We start from the raw sequence: 14,045 nt of genomic DNA, 5'->3' as shown, positions 1-14,045 counted from the left end.
CCGGGCCCCGCTTGGTTCAGCGGTAAAGAAAAATAAAAAGATAGATTTGGATTCTCCTAAGTGCATTAATGTTTATTACAGGAATTGTCTAATTCAGGGGTCTCAAACTCAGCTGGGCATATGGGCCGCACACTGAAAAACATTTAATTTGGGGGGCCGCATTATTTGCATGACAAAGTGACATTTTGGGTATGTGCCCACGTAGCGTTTTACAAGCGTATATGCTGCGTAATTTCCGCAGCGTAAACGCTTGTGAAACGCTAGGTAATCCGCCCCCCATGGTCCCCAATGAGAATCCGCAATTTCAATGCCCATGCTGCGGATTTTTCCGCAGCATTTATGCTGCACTCAAAAATACGCAGCATGTCCATTAAATTTGTAGACACACATGCGGAATTGCCTTGTCAATGCAATAAAAAACGCGCGATAAACGCTTGCGAAATTCCGCATGCGTTTTTCCGGGAGGACATGCGGAAATGAGGCAGAAATTTTCTGCTTCATTTTCGCAACGTGGGCACATAGCCTTTTACTGATACCACTTTATATTGCAGACATGGTCTCCCCTCCAGGTCCCCCATATTGCAGACATGGTCTCCCCTCCAGGTCCCCCATATTGCAGACATGGTCTCCCCTCCAGGTCCCCCATATTGCAGACATGGTCCCCTATCCTGGTCTTTATCTTGCAGACATCTCCCCCATCCGGGTCCCCGTCCCCCCATACTGCGCTCAGGGCCCCCCCCCATACTGCGCTCAGGGGCCCCCCCATACTGCGCTCAGGGGCCCCCCCCCATACTGCGCTCAGGGCCCCCCCCCATACTGCGCTCAGGGCCCCCCCCCCATACTGCGCTCAGGGACCCCCCCATACAGCGCTCAGGGTCCCCCCCCCCATACAGCGCTCAGGGTCCCCCCCCCCCCATACAGCGCTCAGGGTCCCCCCCCCCCCCATACAGCGCTCAGGGTCCCCCCCCCCCCCCATACAGCGCTCAGGGTCCCCCCCCCTCCCCATACAGCGCTCAGGGTCCCCCCACCCCCCCATACAGCGCTCAGGGTCCCCCCACCCCCCCCACAGCGCTCAGGGTCCCCCCACCCCCCCCACAGTGCTCAGGGTCCCCCCACCCCCCCCACAGTGCTCAGGGTCCCCCCACCCCCCCCCCCCCATACTGAGCACAGGTCCCCTGTGCTGTATTTCACATGACAGAAAGAAAAAAAAAAAAAGGATTCTCACCTGTCCTCCGTTCCCTCGGCATCCTTTCTGCACCTGTGGCCCGCAGGCACAGACCCCGAAACCATCGCGGCTCTCTCCAGCAGCCGCCGCCGACATCAGCGCTGTAATGCAGTGTATTCCTGCGCAGAGACCGGCTCTCTGCACAGCAATACCAGTGCCAGCCGCCGGCCTATCAGAGGCCAGCAGCTGACATCTGCGCATGGCAGTGACATCATACGCCGCTGCGCTGGGACGCAGATGTCAGCTGCCGGCCTCTGATAGGCCGGCGGCTGGCACTGGTATTGCTGTGCAGAGAGCCGGTCTCTGCGCAGAAATACACTGCATTACAGCGCTGATGGCGGCGGCTGCTGGAGATGGCCACGATCATTACGGGGTCTGTACCTGCGGGCCGCAAGAAGCAGCCGGAGGGGCCGCATGCGGCCCGCGTGTTTGAGACCCCTGGTCTAATTGGATGTCTACGCATGTACAGCACATAATCAGACCATTTAAGCAGTGCCTAAAGCCTCATTCAGGTGGTTGTGTTTCAATAGTGTTTTTCATGGGTAGAACACCTACCCATTATAGTATGTGGGGATGTTCACCTGTGTGATAGCAGACCAATATAATACTTTAAAAAAAAAAATAAAAAAAAAACAGAACAGTTTAAGAATATGGCCACACAGCGCAGTTTTGATCACTTCAAAATAAGTGTTTTTTCCCAAAAAAAACAAGGTTTTGACAGTGCATTTTTTGACAGCAAAACCCAAATGTAATTAGTCAATCAAGGTGGATCATGTGTTACTGATCCTGCAATCAGAACATGAACTGTCAAAACCACGCTTGGTTTTCTGTAGACTTTATTCCAAAAACATTTTAAAAAAAAAAAAGCAGAGAGAAAACTAAAGCATGTGGAAAACAACCATACCCGCCTAACAAGCGCCTCTTCCTGGTCAGTGGCAAACACTGCGATTCTGAACACAAGAATGTACCGTAATTGGGTTTTTTTTTCAGGCTCCCCCTACAAACATGGGAGTGAAAACACCAAAACACACACAGTTCAAGAGCATCATGAAAAGCACCGTGTCCATGAGTTTTCATCCACTTTGCTTGAACTATAAAACGCTGTCTACTTTCTATAAAAAAAAAAAAAAAAAAAAAAAAGCAGCGTTTTTGCCAAGTCAGAACAGATCATGTTCTTATCACTGCATTTTTGGAGCACATTTGAAGCGTTTTTTTTTTGTTTTTTTTTATACATTTAAATGCAACAATAAAAACTGCATTTTTACATTCTTTTTTTCCCTAAAGAAAGGTTTTCTAAAGAAGCCTTCATGGTAAAATATACACACAAAAAAACTGCATAGCCAACCGTGTATGGTGGGATTAGGTCACGTTCACACAATGCGTTCCTGATCCAATTTTTGTTGTCACGATTACCTGAAAACATAGTCAAATTGCAGAGTTTTTACAACATTTTCAGGTAATTACGGCAAAAACCGGAATTAGTCTTACCGGTAATGATGTTTCCAGAAGTCCACATGACAGCACCAAAGGAGGAGTAATCCCATATCCTGTGTAGGGACAGGAAGCACAAGAGGCTAAAAGCCCTCCCACCCCCAACCTCCTCAGTGATTTTCCAAGAACCACATTGGCTGGGTACAACAAAATTTTATTTTTAGACTTGCTTAGACATATGTTAGAATCACAATCAGTAGCAATATAGGGAGGGAAATAAGGGTGCTGTCATGTGGACTCCTGGAAACATCATTACCGGTAAGACTAATTCCGGTTTTCCAGTACGTCCCCATGACAGCACCGTAGGAGTATACCCAAGAACTCATAGCTTAGGGTGGGATAACTGCATGAAGTACCTTCCTACCAAACGCAGATCTCTGCTGTGAGAGAACATCTAGCTGGTAGTGTTTGCAGAAAGTGGTATGTCCTGACCATGTGGCTGCGGTACATATCTGTTCAATGGTAGCCCCTGCTCTAGTTGCCCATGAGGTGGAAATTGCTCTGGTGGAATGGGCTTTAACAGTTTCAGGGGAAGGCTGTCCTTCTGGAAGATATGCTAGATTAATCATGGATGTAAGCCATCTAGCTAAGAATGGTTTTGAAGCCTTCCTGCCTCTATTTTTTCCCCCAAACTGTATAAAAAGATTAGAGTCTAATCTCCAGTTCCGAGTGGCTTCCAAATAGGCCAACACTGCTCTGCGGACATCGAAATGGTGGAACTATTCCTCCTTCTGATTCCTAGGGTTTTCACAGAATGATGGAAGAACCACTTCTTGATTTAAGGTCATTGATGACATCACCTTTGGGGAGAAACTTCGATCCAGCTTCAGAATGATGCAATCATCCCGAATCTGCATACAAGGCTCGACAATGGATAGAGCCTGGATTTCACCCAACCGTTTAGCCGTGGTGATTGCCACCAAGAAGACTGTTTTCAGTGTCAAGTTCTTTATTCTCAACTTGTTAACTGGGCCGAAAGCAGGCTTACAAAGGACTCGAAGGGAAAAGATTCAGATCCCATGGAGGGGAATAAATTCTCTGGGTAGGCCTAAGTCTCCGGATTGCCTTAACAAACCTGATTATCCAGGGATGCGAGGACAATGATGTGTCAAAGAAAGCACCTAGTGCCGCAATCTGCACCTTCAAGGTACTTGGTCTAAGACCTGCGTCAAATCCTGACTGCAAGAAATCAAGGATCGCAGGGATGTCTGGCTGAGAGGTGTCTACCGTCCTATGGAACTGACAAAAGGTCTTCCAGACTTTTTTTTATATATGGCCTGAGTTACAGGTTTTCTACTAGCCTGCATAGTCTGGATCACTGGCAGATAAGCCCTTATTCTTCAGGATCTCCCCTTCAGAAGCCAGGCTGAGAGCTGGAGTTGTTTAAGATTCCGATGCAACAGTGGACCTTGCGTCAGAAGATCTTCCTGAAATGGTAAAATGATTGGGTCTTCCAACGCTAGATGACATAGAAGGGAGAACCAACTCCTCCTTGGCCAGAACGGGACAATTGCTATGACTGTCGCCCGATCTTCCTGAATTTTCCGCAGCATTCTCGGAATTAGAGGGGCAGGTGGGAAGGCATATGTTAGGCCTTCTCCCCAATATTGTGAGAGCATCTATTGCCAGAGGATGATCTCCTGGGTCGAGAGAGAAGAAAGATGTTGTCTTTGCATTCGTTCTGGATGCAAAAAGGTCTAGGTGCGGCTGACCCCATCTGCGAGTTAGTTGCTGGAACACCTCTTCGTTCAGTTCCCATTCTGAAGCCTTCATCTGACGCCTGCTGAGATAATCTGCCTCCTGATTGTCGGATCCCCGAAGGTGAACTGCTGAAATGGAGCTCACTATTTTCTCTATCCCTAAGAATATCCTTTTGGTCAGGGACTGGAGAAGTGGATGTCTTGGTCCGCCCTGATGTCTGATGAAGGAGACTGCCATGATGTTGTCCGACAGGATTTTTACATGTCTGTCTCTTAAGACAGCCCGGCTTCTCTGTAGGGCTTCCCAGATCGCCTGTAGTTCCCGAAAATTTGATGATCGGGTCTGAATTTCTGTGGACCATGTTCCTTGGAGATAAGAATCTCCCACTCGAGCTCCCCATCCTGAGAGACTTGCGTCCGTGGTCACTAAAAGATAAGGTTCCAGGATCCACTGCACTCCCGTCTGTAGATTCTTCTGGTCGAGCCACCAGTGTAGAGAGTCCTGGGCGTCTCTGGACAAAGACATCCTCCTGTCTAGGTAATTCTGATGTCCGTCTGTCACTTCCAGGATGCATTTCTGTAGAGGCCTAGAATGGAACTGGCTCCATCTGACGCAGGTGATACATGACGTCATAATTCCCAAAATACTCATTGCCTTTCGGATTGAAGGCTTCTTCTCTCTTGAAAAAGAACGAATCCTTTGTGGAATTGAGAGCATTTTGTCTTCCGGGAAATAAGACATTTGCCTTCGGGAGTCGAGCTGGACTCCCAGAAAAATGTGTGAAGTACTGGGGATAAGATTGGATTTTTCTTTGTTCACAATCAAATTCAGGTTGGTAAATGTCTGTAGGACAACTTACAGATGTTGCGTCATACCTAGAGGAGATCCTGCCACCACCAGGAAGTCGTCCAAGTACGGAATGATGGTAATATCCCTGAGTCGGATATAGGCCACCACCTCTGCCATGATCTTCGTAAAGATTCTGGGAGCAGATGACAGGCCAAAGGGAAGACATCGGAACTGGTAGTGTAGAATCTGACTGCCTGATGGTAGTGCAAACCTCAGATATTGCTGACTTGAGGAATGTATTGGCAGGTGGTAGTATGCATCTCTGAGGTCCAGGGTGCACATTACCGCATCTGCGTCTATTAGAGGAATGGTTGATCTTACTGATTCCATGCGGAATTTTTTGTAACGGACCCATCGGTTTAGGGGTTTCAAGTTGATTATTGTACGGAACTCCCCTGATGGTTTCTTTATTGAAAACAGAGAGGAGTAATGGCCCCGATGTTGTTCATGTTCCGGAACTGGCACAATAACCCTCTGATTTAGCAGCTTCTCTATGTCTGCCCGTAGACGGGAAAGAGGAAAGAAAAAACCTTTTGTCAGGTGGAATTTTTGAGGGGGATATTGAGAAAATTCTATCCTGTAACCCTGTGCTATAGTTGTTAGTATCCAGGGATTTTGAGTGACCCGATGCCAACTGTTTTTGAAAAACTTTAATCGCCCCCCCTCCCACACTCTGACAGTCATTGTCGTTTTGGACGGGAGCTAGTACTGGGCTGGTATTTCCTACCTTTGTTCCCCTTATTAAAACTCCAGCTTGTGGACCCCCCTTTTTTCTGAGTGTTATATTTACGGGAGGGGAAGGGTTTATGAAAGGGCTGCTCCTTCTTTTTCTCCTCGGGGAAGCCCTTCCTTCTATCGGACGCTTTTTCTAGAATGTCATCTAGTACAGGTCCGAATACTCTGAGCCCTGAAAATGGAATAGAGCACAGATTATTCTTAGAAGCTGTATCTCCCGATCATGTTTTTAACCAAACAGCTCTACGGGCAGAGTTGGAAAGCACATTATTTCTGGCTGCAAATCTGACCGATTCCGCCGAAGCGTCGGCCAAAAACTTTGTTGCCATCTTTAACAGGGGCAATGATTGAAGGAGAGTTTCTCTCGGGGTGCCATCCTATAGGTGACTCTCTAACTCTTCTAGCCAGATTCTCATGGATCTGGCAATAGATGTAGCAGCAATATTAGATTTAATGATTGCCGCCGAAGATTCCCAGGCTTTTTTCAAAAGTCTGTCCGCCTTCCTATCCATAGGATCTTTAAGTCCTGATGAGTCCTCAAAGGGGATAGAGGATTTCTTGACCACTTTAGCCACTGGGACGTCAATTTTAGGAACAGTGTCCCACACATTGGTGTCCTCTGGGTCAAAAGATAGTCGGGCGCGGAAGTCTCGTGGTATAGAGAGTCTCTTCTCCGCATCTTCCCATTCCTCCAGTATCATGTCCTTTACATGAGCATTAACAGGAAAAACCATGGATCTCTGGGTTTTAAGACCACCAAACATCTTATCCTGAATGTTACTGCTCTTCTCCGTTTCCTCTACTTGCATCGTAGAAGAATATCCATACCATCTGAGTGGAACATATATCTTTTCCGTTCCCCGCCCTGAGGTAGACTAATGGTCTCACTGTCAGAGTCGCCAGATGGGTCGATTTCACCCTCAGAAGATGGTGCTATATCTTCTCTGGGTCTTTTGGGTCCCGGGACTTCCTGGACTCCTGAACCTGGGGGCTGTAGAGACGTGATAGAAGCCTGAACTTCTTCTTTAATTATACTGCGCATCTCATTTAATAAAGCCCCGTGCTCCTCCTTTAGCATGGAGGCTCTACATTCAGCACATAGACGCTTTGTATATGAGTCGGAGAGTTTGATGTTACAATCCAGGCACCTCTTGGATTTTACTGTGGCCTTTTTTCCCGTATCCTTCTTTTTTTCAGAAGGAGGTGGTAACTGCCCAGAGACAACCTATAAAATATATGGAGGGCCTGGTAAGCGCAAGCCCCATTAGCCATATAAAAAGGGGTAATGGTTCACTTACATGACTTTGGGACGATCCAGGGAGGGTATCCAGGTGTGACACGTCAGTCATTGTATTGCCAGGGGTGCCAAAGCTGTAAGCCTGCCTATGCTGCTCCCCAGCCCCCCTTCTTATACCTTACCTGGTCGTCCAGTCATTTTCTCCTGCTCCCTGGCGTCTGGTCTAACCGCGGTTTGAATTTCCCGCGCGACTGCCACCGGAAGTAGTCATCTCCGGACTTCCGGTTTCGACGCCAGGCGTTCCTGGAGCCGGGAGAAGCCGGGCCCGCCCAAAGCAGGACGCCGAGAGCCCCGGCGATGGGGAAGTGGCACCCGGAGGCTCCAGAACACCGGAGGGCTGAGGGACTCCCGGCAGGGAGTGTCGGCCCAGGACCCGCTTAACGGCGGGAAGGAGAGAGCCGCAGCCCCCCCCCCCCCCGATCCCCCCGGGGTCCTCGAGGTAAAAACCTTTTCTTCAGTGCTCCTGCACCAGCGCTCCTCCTGCACTCCCTGTCCTGTGTAGGGACAGGAAAAAACACTGGGGAGGTTGGGGGTGGGAGGGCTTTCAACTTATTGTGCTTCTTGTCCCTACACAGGATATGGGATTACTCCTCCTATGGTGCGGTCATGGGGACGTACTGGAAAAACACATTAGGAACTCCGTGTAGCATGACCTTAAAGGGAACCTGTCACGTCCTAGCTACCCTCTACACTGCCCCCATTGCTTTGTTAGTGATGCCATATGCATCACTAACAAGCTTTTTTCATTCAAATTGGTGGTATTATACTGATTTTATAACGTTTTATATACTTTGTCCTACATGCTTGTTTTCAGTCATAGGGGTGTGATCCTCTCATTCAGTCATGGGCGGTCGTCGCGTTCAATCACTGCTGGCGCCCCCCACGTATTTGAATATCGCTCTCAGCAAGCGCTGATATTTGTGGGGTGCATGCAGTGAGGCTGTGTGATTACCAGTGCGGGGAGCAGCGAGACATAGCGCATGCGCAGTGAAGCTGCGAACTACACAGCCTCACTGTGCACGATCAGGGAACAGCGGCCGGACATTTAAAATTGCACATGCGCCCCATTAATATCAGCGCTTGCCAAGAGCAATATTCAAATACGTGGGCTCCGCCAGCAGTGACCGAATACTGCGCCTGCCCCTGATTGAATAGTAGGATCACACCCCTATGACTGAAAGAGCAGGGAGGATAAAGTATAGCAAATGGTATGAAATCATTATACACGGCTCAAAAAAATAAAGGGAACACTTAAACAACAGAATAAAACTCCAAGTAAATCAAACTTCTGTGAAATCAAACTGTCCACTTAGGAAGCAATACTGATTGACAATTTCACATGCTGCTGTGCAAATGGAATAGACAATAGATGGAAATTATTGGCAATTATCAAGACACCCTCAATAAAGGGAGTGGTTCTGCAGGTGGGGACCACAGACCACACCTCAGTACCAATGCTTTCTGGCTGATGTGTTGGTCACTTTTGAATGTTGGTTGTGCTTTCACACTCGTGGTAGCATGAGACGCACTCTACAACCCACAGAAGTTGCTCAGGTACTGCAGTTCATCCAGGATGGCACATCAATGCGAGCTGTGGCAAGGTGGTTTGCTGTGTCTGTCAACGTAGTGTCCAGAGGCTGGAGGCGTTACTAGGAGACAGGCCAGTACACCAAGAGACGTGGAGGGGGCCGTAGGAGGGCAACACCCCAGCAGCAGGACCGCTACCTCCGCCTTTGTGCAAGGAGGAACAGGAGGAGCACTGCCAGAGCCCTGCAAAATGACCTCCAGCAGGCCACAAATGTGCATGTGTCTGCACAAACAGTTAGAAACTGACTCCATGAGGGTGGTATGAGGGCCCGACATCCACAGATGGGGGTTGTGCTCACAGCCCAACACCGTGCAGGACACTTGGCATTTGCCACAGAACACCAGGATTGGCAAAGTCGCCACTGGCGCCCTGTGCTCTTCACAGATGAAAGCAGGTTCACACTGAGCACATGTGACAGACGTGAGTCTGGAGACGCCGTGGAGAGCGATCTGCTGCCTGCAACATCCTTCAGCATGACCGGTTTGGCAGTGGGTCAGTAATGGTGTGAGGTGGCATTTCTTTGGAGGGCCGCACAGCCCTCAATGTGCTCGCCAGAGGTAGCCTGACTGCCATTAGGTCCCGAGATGAGATCCTCAGACATCTTGTGAGAACATATGCTGGTGCGGTTGGCCTTGGGTTCCTCCTAATGCAGGACAATGCCAGACCTCATGTGGCTGGAGTGTGTAAGCAGTTCCTGCAAGATGAAGGCATTGAAGCTATGGACTGGCCCACCCGTTCCCCAGACCTGAATCCGATTGAGCACATCTGGGACATCATGTCTCGCTCCATCCACCAACGTCACGTTGCACCACACACTGTCCAGGAGTTGGCGGATGCTTTAGTCCAGGTCTGGGAGGAGATCCCACAGGAGACTATCCGCAACCTCATCAGGAGCATGCCTAGCGTTGTAGGGAGGTCATACAGGCACGTGGAGGCCACACACAATACTGAGCCTCATTTTGACTTGTTTTGAGGACATTACATCAAAGCTGGATCAGCCTGTAGTGTGTTTTTCCACTTTAATTTTGGAAGTGACTCCAAATCCAGGCCTCCATTGGTTAATAAATTTGATTTCCATTGATGATTTTTGTGTGATTTTGTTGTCAGCACATTCAACTTTGTACAGAACAAAGTATTCAATGAGAATATTTCATTCATTCAGATCTAGGATGTGTTATTTGAGTGTTCCCTTTATTTTTTTGAGCAGTGTAGTTGCACCACTTTTAATGAAAAAAGCTTGTTAGTGCATCACTAACAAAGCAATGGGGGCAGTGTAGATAGTAGCAAGGACATGACAGGTTCCCTTTAAAACGCCTTGTATATTCTGCACAAAAAACTGCATCTTTTACAGTACGTGGGAATATGGCCATGGGAGGCTGACTGCTGGGCTCCCACAGAGCATGGATACAGAACGTTCCTGACTATAGTAAAAGCAGTAGAAACAATGAAGCCCTGGTCACACACGTGCCTGTCCTACATGGTGTGCTGAGGAAGGCATGGCCATACAGCCCACATCTATGTGACAGCAGACAGCTCACTGCTTAGTGAAAGTACATCAGAACGGATTCAGATTTTATACCATCGATTACACTCAGTTGGTCTAGAACAACTCCTCAGATCCAGACAGTGAGAAATATTGTGACCTTCACATTTCACCCACTTCCAAGTCTCCTCCCTCAGCACAGCCCATCTATGGCCGCAGCCCAAGCAGTGTTATCCAGATCACAGCAGACAAGCTGTAATAGGAGACTTGTGGAAAAGCTTTATAGGGCAAACAGACACACTGTAGGATTACAGCACGTACACGGACAAGAAATAAAGGTTATAATACTCAAAGTAGCTGTAATATAAAGGAAAGTCTGCCTAAATGTGAGCAGGAGAACAGGGTTATAGTTATATAGGCAGGGGCTACAGGGAGACATCACAGCGCAGCTGCTACAATACAGCATAATACAGGTGAATAGGGTCACATAGGTTACTGTGATCAGCTACACACAAAAAGTCACAACCAGTTGGATTTTGGTGACTTGTTTGTCGAGGTTGCTCTACCCCATTCACTGCATATGGCTGCACTGTAACAACCGCACAGAGCGATCTGTGGCTGCGTGACCTACGTCATAGCCAAAAATCGCCATGTAGCCCCAAACCTAAAGACGAGCAACAGATAAGTCAGTACTGCTGCAATAAATAGATAAAACAGATCTGCATCCAATTACTAGGGCATTTAAGAAGCACGCCCATGAAACTTTTTGTTGCCTTACCAGTGTATAACAATATGTAGCCTAGTGCCTGTGCATTAGTATACCCACTGATCGCCATGTTCCCTGGTTTCCAGAGCCACTCTGGTCCTCTTCTGGGTCAAATCACGGCTATTGCAACTTGCTGGCTCACACAGGGGTTTGTGTGCGAGCCTGAAGTGGCCTTAACAATGTAAGCGTATTAAGACTCGTTCTGACGCCCTATAGACTTACATTGCAGCGCTGGGGTCCAGCGTTCAAATCCCACCAAGGACAACATCTGCAAGGAGTTTGTATGTTCTCCCCATGTTTGTGTGATTTTCCTCTGGAATCTCGATTTCCTCCCACACTCCAAAGACATCCTGATAGGGTAAGTAGATTGTGAGCCCCAATGGGGACAGTGCTGATAATGTCCGTAAATTGTCTGAATTGTAAAGCGCTGAGGAATATGTTGACGCTATATAAATAAAAAGATTATTATTGTAAAAGAGTCTGGCGGCTCACAGAGAGCTGGCATAGTGATATAGCCATTGCGAGACCCAGAAGACCGGAACGGTGCTGCGAACCAAGGAAGATGGCGATCGGTGGGTGTACTAATGCACCTACACTAAATTACATATGCGTTTTATTTCTATAATAAAACAATTAAAAAAGAGAACTGATTGCAGTATTGAAATAACAGCAGCTATCACAAGCCCCCCTGGCGTGAGAAGGGAAGTTGGAGACTGGAGGGGGCCCTGACAGCACTGGAAATGGAGGGGCTGGGGATTGGCAAGTATAATATATATATATATTTTTAAGAGTTTATGTTTTTATTTTTTCCTTTAAATCATACAGGTCAAACTCTGGCCTGCGACACCAGAACTGCAACCCCTCTGAGGGCCCATTGCTCTGTACGGGGGATTATGTGGGGCCCATTATACTGTATACTGCTTAGCCCGTGACTTTGTTCAAGTTTGTCATCCCTGATTTAAAGCTAAAAAAAAAAAAAAAACACCATAAGAAAAACCCAGTGTGAACACAGCCTAACATAATTGACAGTGCCGCCAAGAAGACAAATGATTTAAGGTATGTGCACACGATCGGTATGAGCAGAGCTTTGAACGTAGTATACCTTATGCTGTGTCCAAAGCGCTGCACGCTGGTGAATCCGCATGTGTTTATTGAACCATGTGGATTCAGCGCATCCAATACACTGCATTCCAATCCTCCGCAAGAGAAATTGACATGCTGCGTTCTGGAAAGAAATCCCATCCACTATGCTGTAACATCTGGACGCTGCGGACTGCATGCAGGGCAAGTGCGCTACGTGCAATCCGCAGCGATAACTGATCATGGGCACGTACCCTACGGCTTCAATGGAATGATGGTCACCGAGGGTTAGAATTTATTATTCAATGCCGAATTTCACACAAGAAAGTGGAATATGTTGCCCCCACACCCAGCTCCGCTGGACCGCAGCTCTACAGAACACAGCAGCAGCTGGCATCCGTATGGCTCCCCAGGGTGGCTAGTGCTGGCTATGGTGAGCATTACCAACAGCTCCCCTGGGCACTAGTCATAGTCAGTTTGCTCTAAGAGCTGGTAATGCCACCACAGACCCACATGCCCCTGGTTTGGAGCTGACCGTGAGTACAAAGCCGGGCACAGGTGAGGGCACTAGCCTCCACACACCAGCTGATGCCTCCCTGGGATAACACTGCCCCCAGAGCTGGGAAGTGACAGAACTAGACAGCAGAGCGGCATGGCATCCTGAGCGGTGCCCGGCACTGAGGGCACAGCACGTACTCACACGATACTCGGGCCGGGCGGGCAGGAGCCGCGGTGCCGGCAGGAGGCGCCTCTGACTGGGAGCAGCTCACTCACAGGAACGTCGCCTCCCCAGGAGTGGGCGGAGACATGACGTCATTCAGCGCATGTGCTTCGCTAATTAGACGCTTGAGATGTGAATGCGTCAGTGTACCCGTTACCGTACAATGGAGAAGCTTACACTATGTAACATTTCAAGCGTCCACAATCCTTATGGCAGCGGACTGCACCTGTGACCACAACACCAAGAAGGCGCTGACAATGCATGCACTGCATTGTGGGAGCTGTATTTTTTTAACAACAGCTGGAGATCACGGCGGTGTACGGCACCGGACAATCTGTGCGCTGTGTCCTAGCGGTATTGCTCACAGTGAAGTTGGCGCTAACGGGCGGAAGCATGCATAACGTCAAGTCACGTGCAAGGAGCTTGTCGTATTTGGCGGGAAAATAGAGTCGCTTAATGATACAAGGGGAGGCGGCCAGCTGGTCTGTCCTGTCACTATGCTGTGTGTACATGCTGAGCCTACGGTCTGTGTGAGGTGTCCGTGGCGTAGGGCTGAGCCTGCGGTCTGTGTGAGGCGTCCGCGGCGTAGGGCTGAGCCTGCGGTCTGTGTGAGGCGTCCGCGGCGTAGGGCTGAGCCTGTGGTCTGTGTGAGGTGTCCGCGGCGTAGGGCTGAGCCTGCGGTCTGTGTGAGGCGCCCACGGCTAGGGCTGAGCCTGCGGTCTGTGTGAGGTGTCCGCGGCGTAGGGCTGAGCCTGCGGTCTGTGTGAGGCGGTCTGTGTGAGGCGCCCACGGCGTAGGGCTGAGCCTGCGGTCTGTGTGAGGTGTCCGCGGCGTAGGGCTGAGCCTGCGGTCTGTGTGAGGTGTCCGTGGCGTAGGGCTGAGCCTGCGGTCTGTGTGAGGCGCCCACGGCGTAGGGCTGAGCCTGCGGTCTGTGTGAGGCGTCCGCGGCGTAGGGCTGAGCCTGCGGTCTGTGTGAGGTGTCCGTGGTGTAGGGCTGAGCCTGCGGTCTGTGTGAGGTGTCCGCGGCGTAGGGCTGAGCCTGCGGTCTGTGTGAGGTGTCCGTGGTGTAGGGCTGAGCCTGCGGTCTGTGTGAGGTGTCCGTGGTGTAG

At 49.4% G+C, this 14,045-nt stretch overlaps 1 protein-coding gene across 1 annotated transcript in view; it reads right to left on the bottom strand.

The window, feature by feature from the left end:
- The window catches only part of ABHD18 (abhydrolase domain containing 18), a 56,518-nt gene extending 43,466 nt beyond the window's left edge, over nt 1–13,052 (bottom strand). The window contains exon 1 of the mRNA XM_073641554.1: nt 12,916–13,052. The gene's annotated coding sequence lies outside the window, so the exon portion shown is untranslated. The remainder of the gene's footprint in view (nt 1–12,915) is intronic.
- Between the last annotated feature and the right edge of the window lie 993 nt (nt 13,053–14,045).

This window comes from Phyllobates terribilis, unplaced genomic scaffold (genome assembly GCF_046119375.1).
Source record: "Phyllobates terribilis strain yellow unplaced genomic scaffold, ASM4611937v1 Scaffold_1__5_contigs__length_1240528914, whole genome shotgun sequence".
NCBI lineage: Eukaryota > Metazoa > Chordata > Amphibia > Anura > Dendrobatidae > Phyllobates > Phyllobates terribilis.
This window is presented reverse-complemented; position numbering and strand designations above follow the sequence as displayed.